This window comes from Rhinolophus ferrumequinum, chromosome 3 (genome assembly GCF_004115265.2).
Source record: "Rhinolophus ferrumequinum isolate MPI-CBG mRhiFer1 chromosome 3, mRhiFer1_v1.p, whole genome shotgun sequence".
NCBI classification, from domain to species: Eukaryota; Metazoa; Chordata; class Mammalia; order Chiroptera; family Rhinolophidae; genus Rhinolophus; species Rhinolophus ferrumequinum.
Genome location: NC_046286.1, coordinates 87,737,990 through 87,754,258, shown reverse-complemented (window position 1 = coordinate 87,754,258; position 16,269 = coordinate 87,737,990). Strand labels below are relative to the sequence as shown.

Below are 16,269 nucleotides of genomic sequence, written 5' to 3'. Positions count from 1 at the left end.
TGTCAAATAATACTAGTTGGAATTCACGCAGAGTGAATTGAGCTTGTAAGTCTAAAAATTAGTAGAAGTTGACGTTTTGTGCTGATATAAGCTTTTACATTCTTATTTAGCCTAAAGTGAGTGAGCTTGTTCATCTTTTTCAGTTCCTGTCTCTGTTCTCATCTCCCAACGCCATGTTACCGTTCTGGTTCCTTTTAATATAGCAAAAGGACTGATCACTGTTAGGACACTTTCAATAGAACAGATGGTAGAGATTCATTTAAAATAGCAAATTGTCATTGAGGCATGTTTTAGTTTTAGCTGTTTTTTTTTTTTCTTTTTTTTTACTGTGTTTTGGTGGAACAATCAGCAATAAATCGGGAAAGGAGTGAAATGGCTGAGAGAGGCTGGTACGGTAGACTCTAAGAAGATATTGTTGGTGATAACACTTCCTTTAAAAACAACTCTGAAAGCATACCACCTTCGTGGTAATTTCACCTTTTGTTTTGTTCCCTTGGTTAATATCAGATACCAGACTCAGAATGTGAGTAAATGGGAACCACTTGAGTCATTTGCCCTGAATATTGACTCCATATACCGTATTTCCCCGAAAATAAGACCTAGCCTGACAGTCAGCTCTAATGCGTCTCTTGGAGCAAACATTAATATAAGACCCAGTCTTATATAATAATATAATATAATATAATATAATATAATATAATATAATATAATATAATATAATATAATATAATATAATAGACTGGGTCTTATATTAATGTTTGCTCTAAGAGACGCATTAGATCTGATTTTCTGGGTAGGTCTTATTTTCGGGGATACACGGTAGGAGAAGTCTCTGACTGGGTGCTCTGTATGTGAAATACCGTGTTTGATTTCAGACTTTCTTGAATTTACTTTTGACAAGAAAGCTCCTGAGCCTGTGAATTATTATTGTTGTTACTAAGTGGCATGATGAGAGGTTTAACCTAGTAAATAATTGTTTAAATTACACATTCAGTCAACAGCAAGGGTGGATCTGTTGAAAATGTCTTCCCTGGCCTGAAAAATTGTATTTTCACATCATTGTTTGAATTGTCTGCAGTGGATGATTTTACAGCATTTTGGGGGGGGGCTTATAGTGCGTTTGATTCGATAGCCCAAAGTCTTAAATTCTGTGCCTGGGTGCTGTTGTGTTGTGCAGTAGCAATTCTGTAAATTATTTACAATAAAGGGGAAAACACTGGAGAAAAGATCTGTTTACTGCTTCCAGTTTTACAACAAGGGAACACTGTTAAAGTTCCAAAGAAGCTTCAGTGCTTCAGTAGTTGAAATATTCCGCCCTTCTCTCCCCCCTCTCTAACATCCTGTTTCATCACAAATATTTATCATTTTATTCATCATTCTCTACCCGCCTTGTGGGCTGTTGTGGTTGCTGTCACCCAGCCAAGAGGCTGGGGAATGCCTATCCACAAGCAGCCTGGGGCTTCTGGCGAGGGTGCTCACAGGGTCCCGTAACCAGCTCACCTTGTTGTGCCATTGAAATAAATACAGAATAAGCCTATTTAAATAATCACTAGAATCAGCCATAACAGGCACGTTGTCTAGTCCTAGTGAAAATGTACATACTATTTGTGGTAAGAAAAAAACTGAAGTGTACAGCATTTGGAGGTGTCATTCTGATGGGCTTTGGAAGCTTCAAAATCAAAGAAAAAGAAAAATTACTGTATAAACACAATTATTACCTAAAAAGGCTGATCTGTTTGAGTGCTTGCGTAACAGTTTTAAAACAGAATCATCTGGCTTTCCTGCGTTCATTTAGTATTAATTGGCTACTCACTTTTAAAATACTTACTATAACATAACACAAACTACAATGATATGTAATACCATAACACAGCATACCATGACAGACTCCACTCATTTCAGAAGGGACGGACATCTTTGAAGAGTATTAGCCAGGAACTTTGCAGACTGGAGTTATGGTTTTTAGGGAAGAAGACCACAGATATGAGATACCCTTCTTATTGCCTTATGTTATCGGTATCTCCTATCAGCAGAGCTGATCACTGGTGATGTTAGCCTTGATCACTTGGTTAAGGTAGAGTTTGCCAGGTGTTTTCATTAGTAAAGTTACAAATTTTCTCTTTCCACCTTCTGTTCTTTGGAAGTCAGCCACACTTAAGGGGAGAATAATGAAGCTTTACGCCTTGAAGGGAAGGAGTATCTACACAATTTATGTAATTATTTACGTAGGTATAGGCACATGGATATTTATTTTGTCATTTGGGTGATTGTCCGGTGTTGTCACTATTTATTTTGTTGTATTTTAATTTTTTTTCAATTTTATTTTGCTTCGCAATCTAATATTACATGGAGTTTGGGGCGGCATCTGTTACCCACCTTTTGGGCCTCTCCCTCCTGCCCATGTTTTACGCTGTCATTCTTCAAATCAGTAGGTTCAGTTTTGCTGCTCTGGTTAGCACTCAAGGTCATTTGTATAGTCAAGTTTTAATGTATGCACTGTGGAAGGAGAAGTCATAATACAAAACTTCTTGTCAGCAGATTCGTGAATTTACCTGAGAAATTGAGACGCAAGAGTATGAGAAGGTGTGACTAGGACCGAAAGCAGAATTCCAGGTAGGAAATCAAAATCCTTTTCTTTAACTCCTTTACATTTGATTTTGTAGAAGTCAAATCACCATTTTCTTAGAGGATGCAATATCTGAAAAGGAGAGGTGGTGTCATTATTGAGGTTGCATTAGGAAATCAGGTTGTGTTATTTTTTTAGATTTTGTTTTATTTAATAAAAATAAAGTAATATTTGAGCTTTTAAGTGAAACCCAAGAGGATCTTGCAGAAATATATCTATATTTGCAAAAGTATTATAGATAGGATTTTGATTGTTGAGGCCTATTTGAAAAAGTACTCATCAGAGTATGAGTAATATTAAGACTTATCATGCCAGAGAAAACAACTACTGGGTATAGGACGTTTGATTTGTTTCACAGCATAGTTACTAAATATGGATTGACTTATATTTTGCATTTCTCATAAACTCCCCTAAGATGTGATACGGTCACAAACTCTCTCTGTATGCAGGGAGGGGCCCCGGGAAAGGAAGCTCACACATCACACTTGTCCTCAAGTTTCTGCATACTGATTTTACAAAAACAAGAATCCGTTTGCCAGCAGCTTCCATTGTGGTAATCTTACAAAGAGTAAGTTAGAAAAAATAAAATGAAATAAGGAGTTCATGCAAACATGAAGACAAGCAACTGAAAATCTGAAATATAAATACAAGTGGAGTTAATATTATGCAGTGAGTCTTACCTCTGTTCTTGGAGGTATAAAAGCAGTGTGATCCCTCCATCTAAACTGCAGAGGTTTCAGCTCCATGGCAACATGAAGAACCTATTCTGTAGGGGGTGTGTGTACACAAATGCATTCAAAGCGCAGGGTTGGAAGCGAGTTGGGGGGCGGGGGCGGGGACCAACCCTCCAAGTCTTGCCCACACATTTTTATGTGTGTATTATAATAAGGCCTTTGTGCATGGAGGCCAGATAGAAGTTCGTGTCAGCTGCCCTCTGGTCTTTTACATGATCTAGCTGCCATCACCCAACTCCCTTTCCTCTCCAGATAGGCAGCAAGAAAAGGCAATTAAAGAATGCTGCTGCAAGGAAAATGCTCTTGCCCCTTTCTCTTTTTGGAATGTCAGCATAGTTATTGCTCTTCTGTGTGTCTCTAGGGGGAGTTGGCCACTGCTTTCCACAGTCTTTTTCTAGAGAGAGCCTTTAAATTGTAGCCTTCAAACTGTGGGGCTCGTGAAAGCCGTAATCAGCTTCTTCCTCTGTGGGAGAGTGCTTTCTGTCAATCATCTGATGTCCTGCCTTCTACTTAAGGACCCTGGGTGGTGTGGAGTGATTGGTGAATTAAGTATCCCTGCCCACAATTACTTGGCCTCTGGCTCAACTCTGACACTTCAGGTTTCTTCTCTTCCTCATGCTTCACAGCCATGCTCCTCCTCATCAATCTCACCTGTCCTTTGCTCGGTTTTGTCACTTTGAAGAGATAACTTCATGACTTGACTATTGTCAAGAAATATGTTCATATTTCTGTCCTGCACTTTAGAAATGATAGAATGATCTGAAAAATGTTTATTTTTGCTGTGCTCTAAATTATTGATCCAGGGGATAAATCAAACGTTCTGCTTTATCCCAGTTAGCTCTGAGAATAATCTATAATAAGTCTTAGACCACTTTAATACTGCTTCAAATTTGAGGTTGAATATGGATGGTTACCTGCACTAGGCTCAGAGATTAGAAATCCAAGGAATATCTTCTTTGATAAAGATTTTTACCCTTTTTCTTTCACTCCTGAATGTAACCCCTGCCCACCATCACGGATGGCTCTTGGGGTGTTACCGTGTTTCCCCGAAAATAAGACCTAGCTGGACAATCAGCTCTAATGCGTCTTTTGGAGCAAAAATTAATATAAGACCTGGTCCTATTTTACTATAATATAAGATCGGGTATAATACAATATAATATAATATAATACCCAGTCTTATATTAAAATTTTTGCTCCAAACGATGCTTTAGAGCTGATTGTTGGCTAGGTCTTATTTTCGGGTAACACGGTACGAGAAACTTGTTGATGAGAGACCGGAGGATCTTATGTTCCCAAGGACACTTACACATGGCTGAATGTTGTTTTCAGCTATACTTTGGGCCATAATTCATCATTTCATCATACAAAGAAATGATCTATTTCCCCCATATTTTTTTCTTATTTGGAACAAAATCTTTGGACTTACTGTTAGAAATAAATGATCTGTGACTAAGATAATATATGGACCCATATACCTTCAGTTTCATTTGGTAATTAACTTCTTCAACTATTTTTGACTTACTGGTGTGCTGGCCTGAGCATATAAAAAAAGAAAAGGGATGTATCTGCCTCGGAAGAGCTAGTGATCTGGAAGTCAAGTGCAGACTGCAGGATGCTGTAATACATTGTGAAATGGGTTGTAAGAGAAGGACCCACAAAGTGTAACTGTGATGTAAAAGGGATGCTGTTAGCTGATTTTGAGGGGCATGACAGAGGCATAAATGCTTGAGCTGCATCTTGCAAGATGAATAAGAGTTTGCCTTGTAGACAGCACAAGGAAACGTTTTCCAGGGCGATAGAACCCTGACATCCCAAGGCCCAAGACATGCAAACAGCAGAGTGCTTTTGTGGGCAGTAAATGTTTGTATGGCGAGATTACAGGGTATAGGGAGAGGAGGGGTAGAGGTCATAAGGGAAGGATCTGGAATGCTTGGCAGGGACCAGGTCAAGGAGAGTATGCCATGCCAGTGTGTTGGAACTTTATCCTGTAGGCAATGAGGAAAGACACATTCAGATTTACATTTTACAAAGGATTCTCAGGTACCATCATGAAAATGAATTAGAGGGACCCAAGTCTGCAGGAGCAGATGTGGTTTGCCGACAGTTACAGTACTCTTCAAAAGAAAAGATAGAGGCCTGAACTAATGCTATGATATTCAGAATAGTGAGCACAGGATGGATGGTCAAGCTTGGGACACAGTACTTGTGACTGAGTCAACGTGAAAGATGGGGGAAGAGAAGTCACTTCTCAGGTCTCCAGCTGGATGACAAGGTGAATAGTGATGATATTGCTTAGGATGAGGAATACAGGACAATGAGCAGGCCTTTGAGAAAAGAAATGACTTACATTTTAGATTTGTTGTATCTGTGGTCATATGTGGTCAGTCTGTGGAAAGATCGCTGGTTTTGGGATAAGAAAAAACTGAGTTTCAGTTTTACTTCTCCGACTTATAACCTGTATTTTTAGGTAAGTTACTTACCCTCTGGGATCCTTAGTTTCCTGGTCTCTAAAGTGGGAGGTAGTAATTATTAGCTTGCTGGCCACTGGTGAGGGGTAGAAGAGATACTCTGTGCAAAGCTGCTGACTCAAAGCCAGTTCTCAAATAAAGGGCAGATTACTGTCACTGCAATGTTCTGTAGGCAGATGTCCAGGCCTGGAGCCCAGCAGACAGGCTGACAATGCAGAGTCAAGAGCATATCAGAGAGCAGGATTTTATCAGTGGGGCTGAGGCGGCATGCACACTCATTTGTCCAGAATCTTCAGTTGACAGCCAGTGTGTGCCAGATTCTGCGTAAGAACTAAGGAAACTAAGTCTCTGGCCTCAAGGATCTTAGAGTCTGTAAGGGTGACACGGAAGGAAATCAAGAGTCTTCTCATTGAATCAATAGATTCAGATTTTTAAAGTTGTGTAATTAACATATATTCAGAAAAGGACAAATACGATTTGATGAATTTTCACAAACTAAAGAGCAAATAAAAAAAACAGATAATTATCAGCATTCTAAGAGCTCTTCTCCTGCCCTTTTTCCAATGGTAAAACCGATGGGTAATTACTAATCTAACTTTTAACACCATACAGATTTTGCTTATTTTTCTACTTTATATGTATGGAATTATATGTTATGTTCTCTTTTGTGTCTGGCTTATTTCAGTTAACAATATGTTAGATTCGTTCATGTTATTGCATGTAGCAGTCATTCATTTTCATCGTTGTATAGAATTCCATTGTGTAAATATAGTAGTTTATTCATTCTACCATTGGCAAATTTGGTTTTGTATTTGTCTACTACAAATAATGCTTCTGTGATTCTATAGTGTATATCTGTTGGGTGTGTACTTAGAGGAGGAGTTGCTGGATCATAGGGCTTGTATCTACAGAGGGTGCCAAAAACATGTATACACATTTTAAGAAAGGAAAAAACTGTATTAAAATTACGATGATGGTAACCAATTTGAGCACCTCTTGTAATTGCAGAAGTCAAAGGTGACTTGTATTCGTTTTTTGTTATTGGTATATATAGAGTATTACAATTTTAACACAGTCTTTTTCCTTTCTTAAAATATGTATACATGTTTTTGACACCCTCTGTATTCAGCATTAGTCGTTAACTGCCATACTCTTTTTCAAAATGGATGGACCAATTTATACTACCTCCAATAAGACATGAAGGTCCTAATTTCCCCCACCCTGCTGTAGTATTTTCATAGTCTTTTCTTTATTGTGGCTATCCCTGTGGTGCCTTAGCTGTGTGCCCTTGTAGTTTTAATTTTCATTTGTCTGATGATTAATGAAGTTGAGCCTGTGTTTGGCTGTTGGAGTCTCTCTTTCATAATGTGCTTATTGAAGCCTTTTTTTCTGCCTTTCTGCAGCCTCACAATTAAACAATGAGAATTATTTATTGAAGGCCTACTAAGAACTATACTAGCACTGGAATTAGAGAAGAGAGCAATGGAGCCATACTTGTTGCCCTCATGAAGTTTATGATCTTGATCACTCCTTCAAAAAGCTTGGCTGTGCATAGGAAGGGTGACATGGTAGACAGAGCAAGATGAGGGACCCGGACAGCAATTTTATATGGATGTGAACCTCTTCTGTGTGCTGACCAGATAGAGCCCCTGGAGAGGCAAAGATAGATGATATAAAGGATAGATGACCATTGACTGAGAAGAATCCTGGAGCAGCTGGAGTGTGTGCTCTGAGCTCTAGACAGGACTGATGGGAGGGGAGCAGAGGGAGGTGTGCTGCAAAGTTTATGGGTAGAAACTGAATTGAAGACATTTCTTCCTTGAAAAACTCATTTAATTAATTAATTAATTAATTAATTAATTAATTAATTAATTAATTTTGCGAAGGAGAAGGCAAAGTCATTTGCCTTCTGGAAAAAGTCTGGAAAAACTGGATACTACAGAAGAAATGGGGACTATTTGGAGTTGTCTCTGGAGGGAGAGTGAACTGCCCAGGGCACTGGGAGGTGATGAACCTAACCTTTAGAGGGCTCAGCAGAAGCAGCTCAGTCTTTGTAATTGATTTTCCTCGGACACTCTTGAGTAGGTGATATAGGAACTGAAAGGTCAGTGATCCAAAGTAGGTGGTTTGTAGGATGGGTACACTGAAGAATGGGTGACAAATGAGTTGGGATGGTGGCAAGGGGAAGGATGAAGTGTTTCACAGTGGGATCTAGACAGGATAGGGAAAGAAGCCAGGAGAAGGAGGAGGAGAAGGAGAGAAAGGAGCTGGAAGAAGAGAGAGAGGAGGGGAACGCAGAGGGTGAGCTGTTGGAAGGGAGGGTTTGAGGAACGGGGTGTCTCTCTGAGCCTGACAGCAAGTGTGCACGTGACAGGGTAGGTGATGGAACAAGACTGACGAGAGTAGCCAATCATATTTACCCACATAGATCTGATTTCCCTGTAAGGTTTTATGGAAACAAATTCTTAAGCACATACTCTTTCAAAAGTGGTTGCATTTTAAGTTGTAGCTCCTCTCCTGCATTATTAGTCACTAAATGTTTTTCTTTAAATGAAGTCTTTGAATAAGTTTCATTTGAGTATTTTTATCTAATATCAAAAATTGGTTCTTAGTTGGTTCAATAAGATTGGTTTTATGTAATGAGAGTAAATATAGAGACCCAAATGGTCAAGTTTTAAATGAAATGCCCCAAATCAACATCTGTTATATCAGCATCCTCAGCTGATACAGCTTGGGTATGTTCCTTTAAGCAATTACATTTGGAGGTCTCATTTGATCCAACACACATTTGTTGTGTTTTCTCATTGTACACATTGAAATAGATAATAGAGGGTGTGAAAATCTTTGGTTTAAATTTAGTACATAGCAAGTCTAAAGGGTGAAGGTCACATCTTCACAAAACTGGCATATACACATTGTTAAAGGAAGAAGGCCTCTGTAGAAGAAATGTGTATAGGAGTTGGCAGATTGAAAATCTTATGATTCATTCCAGTATGTATAGAATTCCCCTGGACAGTCTGCTGACGATATAGACTTGGGGGCCTATTCCTGGGGGTGATGGGCTTCTGTAGACTCAACGTTGAGAAGCCTACAGTAGAGCTTCTCGTTTTGGAACAGTGCTACAGTAGCAGGCACTTCCCTTGTGACAAGTCGATGTGACAAAGAAAAAAATAAACAACAAGAAAGGGAAAAGAGAAAAAGAAAAAGAGGAGGAGAAAATAAGATGGATGAAGGTTAAAAAAGGGACACGAATTTAAGTCCTGAAGAAATCTTGTATAAATTTCTGTTTTAAAAGGCAAATTTCAAAAGATGCTAGATAGAATCACAGTTTTAAGATTACAAATGAAAACCAATGTGAAGTGTGAAGATTGCATGGGGAAAAGAATATCAAAAGTCCATGAAAAAAGTCCATTAAGAGCTAAGCTGGCTATGAATTCAAACTCCAAGTATTAAAATTAAGATGGAGCTATAAGTTTTATTTTTCCAACAATCTTTTATTTATTTTTATTTTATTTGTCTTTTTTAACCTTTGGTAAATGTATTGGTGTGACATTGGTTAGTACCATTATATAGGTTTCAAGTGTACACTTCTATAATACATCATCTATATAATGCATTGTGTGTTTACCACCTACAGTCAGCTCTCTTTCCGTCACCACATATTTGACCCCCTTTATCCTCTTCTACCACTCCCTATCCCCTTACCCTCTGATAAGCACTGAACTATTGTCTGTGTCTATAAGTTTTTGTTTATTTGTTCCCAACAACCTTCTAAATTGTAATGTGATGGGTGTTGTACCTGTGATAGGTTTTGGTCATGGAACAGGACTATTATTATAAACAATTTAATTGGATTATTTTATTTTTCTCCTGAATATCAGATCATGCCAGTGAATTGTCAGGCAACCTTCAGTCTCCAAGATGATTTACTACTGCTGCCTCGGGTTGTCGCGAAGATTAAATTAGGTCTCAGTTCTAGATGCCAGAGCCCCTGAGTTCAAATTATTGCTCTGTCACTAACTAACTCTATACCTTTGGGCAAGTTAATGTGACTCAGTTTCCTCATCTGTAAAATAGGAGTAATAATAGTGCTGACCCATAGAATTATTTGCAGGAATAAATTAGAAAATATGAAACACTTGGAACAGTACAGATAACATGCACTGTAAACATTCAGAGCATGTTATCATGACACATAACTTCTATTATCAAGTTCTCCATTAAAAGTGCCTAAATTAAAAAAAAAGAGATTATTCAAAATGGGGACATACATATGATTTTCTAAAATTATAGTTCTTTTGAGCCTTAATGAAATAACTGGAAACCTACTAGTAAGTGTAATAACAAGGCTCGAGGCTCTACAATGTCATGTTAAGACATGGCCCCGTCCCCTAGACACTCAAGCTTTGGACAGTTATCCTATTGACTTGCTTTTCTTGGATATATATTATGCTATGTTGGGAGATAGCATAGAAGTTAATTGAAACTATATTTTTCAGTACAAGTAAAAGATAGTGCATAAAAGACATAAAGGGGTTGTACTAATACTGGGTCATACCTTGATATATTTCTAAGCATAGCATATCACACAAGAAAAGATGCTGATATTTTTCCAGAACTAGATAGAGTGAAAGGGATGGAACACAGATATGGTATCAGAAAACCTAGATATTCAGGTGCTGACTCTATTTCCTGCTTATGTGGCTATAGGCAATTGACTTAATCTATGTCTCAGCTTCTTCACCTGAGAAACAGGCACATAGCCACCCTGCTGAGTAGATTGATTAAATGAGATGTTTGTGAAGATGATTTATGAACTATAAGATGTTAGGCATTTGTATGTTTTATCCCCCCATGATTTATATTATATAGGGCTTGTGAATTTCTGAAGATCTATGATTCCAAAACGAAGACTTAGGATAATGTAGTTTTAATAGGTTTACAGAAACCTTTATTATTTTCTGCAGAATTACCTATAGATCAATAATGGGTGGGTAACTTGCTGCAGAGATGAGACAAAAAACACCAGAGCTAGCACGTCAGAGAGGTTACGTGACTGACCTAAGGCGACGGTTAACAAGCTGTGGAATAGGAACTGGACCTGAGAGTTCTTCCCACTGCTCTCCAGGCCGTTCCCTGACTATTTCTCAATTGAATGGAAGGAGTACGGGCTTTGAATTCAGACCTGAGTTAAAAATCCCTGTTCTGTCACTTACTAGTTTAGTAACTCGGGCAAGTTGCTAAACCTCTGTGAGCCTCATTTCTCTCATCTGAGAGGGGAGTAGAATGAGTTGCCTGGCAAACTTGTGAGCACTGGAGATCCTGTCTGTAAACTACCTGCCCAACAACTAGCTGGTACATTATTTTTATTGTGAGTATACATTGCCAAATTGCAGGGCAGCTTGAATTACATGCTTGCTGAATAGGGACACTAATGCAACTAATCACGGCAACTGTTTAACTGAAGGGTTCCATGTGCCAGGCACCATTCTAGGTGCATCACACATATGATTATCTTCTTTAACCTCTCAAACAGCCTGCTGCTGTAGGTATTACTGTTATTGCCACTGGGGTTCTGGGAGTGTAACCACCTTGCCTAAGGTCACTCAGCAAGTTTGTGGTAGAGCAGGTTTCCAAACCTGGGCACTTGTGACTCCAGCTCCCACTTTCCTAAATACTGGATTATTCCTGTTCCTCCCTGGCCAGTTTAGGGATGTGGGACAGAGAATGAAAGGACTAGTTGTTTCACAACAACTGTTTTTTGAATGGGGTGAGTATTTGTTTTCGGAATCTTCACCATTTGGGTAGACAATATTGGAATGGGCCTGCACTTCCCATCGGAGTGTCTTACGAAGCCTCACAGAGCTCCCCTTTCCCTTTTTAGTACAATTTTACTTGTAAGGTTTGGAGTGAGCATTTAAATGTGATAATAACTGCAGAACGCAGTTCTGGTAGCCATCTCCATTTTGAATCTCTCCTCTCCACTCCCTTCTTAAGTAGCAGTCCAGCCTGAGGACAGAGCCTTGGGGAGGCTTACTTTCTTTTTATACTTACACCAGTGGGGCTCTGTGTTATTTATCATTCCTACTTTTTACAACGGTGATGTGATATCACAGGATATTACTATTGATCGCTTTAAAATATTTGCTCACATATCTTTTCATTGATCTATTGTATACTTTCGATCCGCTGCGTTTAATTGAAGATACGTACATCACATCGGTCTTTTCATTAATTTGCCTTCTGTGTCTGGACATGTGCACTTAGCTCACAGTCCCTTTAAGAACTACTAGCCCTCAGCAAAAATAACCTAGAGCAGCTCAGGTTACTGCCAGACTCCAAAGACTCTTCTGGGGGTCAGATTTCTTATTTCTCTGGCACCTACTGCAGCAGAGATGTAGGAAGAGCTTTATGTCTGCCAGCAGAGGGGTCTCTGTGGATTTGTGCACCAGAGTTTCACCTTTAGCTAGGCACCCTTAGCGTTGACTTCTTCTGGACTTGTCTTCTTTTTTATGGTGGAAAGGCTCTTGGCTGGACCAGTTGAAATGCTTTAAATTAATTGTGACCCCATCCCAGGGCCTGGATGCTGGAGCCTGTCCTTCCTGTCAATCATGGGTTCTGTACCATTTCTCTGAAAAATAAAAGTGGAAAAGATATCAAAAGCCATCAAAACAAACATGCACCTCCCATCCCAAAAGTGAAGGTGTGGTAGTGCAGTGAGGGAGGCCATGGGAGGACACGCCCTTTTCCTCTGACCCCTTGTACCTGCTGCACATGCTTCTCTCGTAGGCTTTCTCGTAGAGGAATGGTTTTACTGGCTACTCATAAGCCAAGAGAACAAAGAGTAAACAGGGCCTAATGCTCTATGAAAACAAACAAACAAACAAGCAAACAAACAAACGGAATGAACTCCTTAATTAGGTCCAGTTTGTTCAATTGTGAGATATCTTAAGAGGCAGTACAATGTGTGGGAGGGGACAAAGAACCAGCAAAAGCAGCCCATCCGGGACCTTCTTTCAGCAATGTTACTGAATTAGCCCCTTGAGAATAAAAGAATTTTAACAGCGAGATGGTATCTGTGAGTTAGTCATATTCTCTCGTTTTCCCCAGGAGGGAGGTGAGACCCAGAGAGGTTGGGTGACTTACCTGAAGTGGTGCTAATACTAGGTAATACCTTGATATGTATATATCTAAGCATAGCAGATCACACAAGAAAAGATGCTGATAGTTTTTCCAGAACTAGACAGACTAAAATGGATGGAACGCAGACATGGTATTAGAAAACCTGGCTATTCAGGTGTGCCTGCTGCACATGCTTGTCTCACAGCTAAAGTTACTCAGCTAGCTGGTAGTAGATCTGCACTCACAGATCCGGGAGCTGGAAGTGTAGCAGGTGCACACATCATCGCTCTCCATCACACTGCAAAGATATGGTCAAGAGCCAGGGTCTTCCCAAGCCCCTATTTCCTTGTCTATAATGGGGGTGGTACTACCTGACATACCTTCTTTGTAAAGAATTGTAAGGATATGCTAAGTGAGTGCGGGTGAAAACATTTGTAAAAACTATTAACTTATATATTAATATTAACTGATACTAAATTATACACACACACACACACACACACACACACACACATAGGTGTTTGATGAGATATACAAGTATGTCCAGTGTGATATCTGTTTAAATTCTGTCGGAGCACATTCACAAAAATCTGGATTCCCTTTCGGAAATGTCAAATACCATGAAATTCCACAGACCCTGTCCATGCAGCGCATATGGTAAAAAGAAGGAGACAGGTCATAGATTCAAAAGCAAAGTTCAACATTATCTGATCTTGGTGTCAGATAAAGACTGTGTACTACAGAGAGTGATTGCAATGAAGTAATGTGTCCTTTTATTATAGTTTACAAGGGAAAGTGTAATCACCCTTGTAATTATTAATCTTTCCCTATGGGCCTTTATCCAAATTGTCAAGACATATGCATAGTATATCTCATATTCATAGGAAGTTATTTACTCTAATAATATAGAAGGTATAGCTTTAAATGTTATTTTTACGACTTTCTCAGTTACATCATTTGCACTAACATTTATGTCTGACTTGATTATATGCAACATTTGTGAGTTATAATTAATATTATCATTATTTGACAGATGAGAGGTCAAAAGATATCCCCTAAGACCTCATGGAATGTGAGTGGCAGAGCTGGAATTTGAAGCAAGGTCTTTTGGTCCCAAATCCGGTGCATTTGCCACTGTAATCTGTCTCTCTCTGTTGTGTGGGGGGTTCCATTCTGTGGACTGTTTTCTTCATTAGTCTCTTTTATTGATACAGTCATTCATTCAACATGTGCACTCTATGTGGGTCTGTATCATGTGATCTTCTTATACTTCCAGGGCTAAATCTCTTTGACTAGAATGGATTGTTTTATGTCTGATTTCTTTAACAGAAGGAGAATTATTGACACTGATACTTGAACCTTGGAAAAAGACTGATTTGGGGGAAAGGGAGGAGACAGGCACTTAAAGGGGAACCAGTGGTATCAGAATTGAATACATCTTCATTGTCCAATAAGGTAGCCCCCCAGCCTGTCTCATGGGGCTATTTACATTTCAATTAATTAAAATGTAAAAATCAGTTCCTCAATCATACTAGCCACATTCAGTGTCAGTAGCCACATACAGCTTCAGTGGCTACTGTATTGGAAAGCACAGATTTATAGACAGGTATCTAATTCAACAGCCCTGAAATAGATAATTTTGCTGTTTGACATATATAATTGCATATTGAGAATGAAATTATTCTCTCATACATTTCCACCTAAGACATAATAAGAGCTAGCATTTGTTGAGCACCTTCTCCATAAATGCCAGCTATGGGAGTGGGCACATACTGTATATTATTCCATGTTATCCTAACACTGTTTTGTAGATTAGGAACCTAATTGCCTAAGATCGGGCTATATGCATTGAACACAGTTTTCTTTGATTTCAGAGAGAATACTCTTTTGCTCTTCCAGGCTGTCTTTCTATCGATGTAGTCTAGTTGGACTATATTAGGAGTTAAAATTGTCAATGCATTGTCCTATCGGTCAGTCCACTTCTGTTCGACAAACTTGCCAGGCACTCACTGTGCGGGGAGCTGGAAATGTAGCAGCAATCAGCATAGCACAGTCTCTGACCTCAAAAAGCTCCAAATCTAATAGGGAGTTCAGACAGATAATGAACAATTATGGTAGTGCCGGGTGATCTCTGTGACGAGACTTTGTTTGATGCACCCAGGATCCATTGAAGGTTTTAATTCAGTCAATTCCATAGTCAGATTTAAGTTTTAGAAAACTTGCTTTGGGTCACGTAGAGCATTGTTTGGGAGAAAAGGGAGAACCTAGGGTTGTTATTGTATTTACCTACGTGAAGAATTGCTGAAGGCTAAAACTAGGGTCGTGGTGATGGAATTACGGAGGAGATAGACGAGAGAGAGGTAACTTGGTAAAATTGTCAGGCTTTGGTGATCAGACCTGAGAGTAAGGAGTAAAGATTGCTTCCATGTAGTACTTACCTTGGGTGCTTAGTGAATGTTTGGCCTCATCAACGAAGATTTAGGTATGAGGAAAAGATGATTTTTTTGTTTTTGTTTTTTGTTTTGTGTGTGTGTGTGTGTGTGTGTGTGTGTGTGTGTGTGTATTCTCTAATCTGGTCTTAATTTAGTTACTGACCTGGTAATTATGCTGTTTGACAGTTCAAAAAAAAAAGTTAGCAAGTGTTCTGTAACATGTTTTTTTCTTTTAATTTCTTAATTTTCGGCAGTGGTTTGTTTAATTGTGTTGCAGCAGAAAATTATCTCACAGGTTTACATAATTATAATGGTACATAGGTTCTAATCTAGGGTAAGGAAGTCCCATTTTCTTTTTAAAAAACATCAGTTGTTCTTCTGATAGTAAATCTAACAGGCGTGAAAATACTAAAGCCAGGATTGCTGATGGAAATAATACCTTACGGAACTCAATCAGTGATCTCTGGATTAGCAGTCATGTCTATGCAATTTGAAGTGGTGCCTGCTTTGGAGATCCACATTGTTTTAAAATTATCTGAGCATTCTCAATCTGAGTACCGCATAGACCCCTGTAACAGAAGGCTGTCAAATGCATGGTTGAAACCTGATAATTTCTGGGTGCTTTGTCTAGTTTTGAACTATTTAAAAACATGAACTTCTGTAAAATACATGAAATATTTTTGGTTCCTGAATCAGTTAATGTTAAGTCCATGCTTTCTTCTTTGGCAAATAAAAATATGTCTCATTATCCTGTCTTTTTAATTTTTTAAATTTTTTTCTCCGTATTCATTTTCAAAAAGGAAGAATGAAACCTTGTAAAATTAAATGGACTGTAAATTGAATTTGTTTTATTATCTCACATTTGATGTCAGGAAGTCCTTGTG

General features: G+C 38.8%; 1 protein-coding gene across 6 annotated transcripts in view; it reads left to right on the top strand.

The window, feature by feature from the left end:
* HIVEP2 (HIVEP zinc finger 2) overlaps positions 1–16,269 on the top strand; it is a 181,900-nt gene that overhangs the window by 36,541 nt on the left and 129,090 nt on the right. For 4 of the 6 annotated variants that reach the window (XM_033096816.1, XM_033096770.1, XM_033096779.1 and 1 more), the window contains exon 2: positions 2,539–2,613. The exons of the other annotated variants lie outside the window; for them this stretch is intronic. The gene's annotated coding sequence lies outside the window, so the exon portion shown is untranslated. The remainder of the gene's footprint in view (positions 1–2,538; positions 2,614–16,269) is intronic. 6 annotated transcript variants of the gene reach the window in all.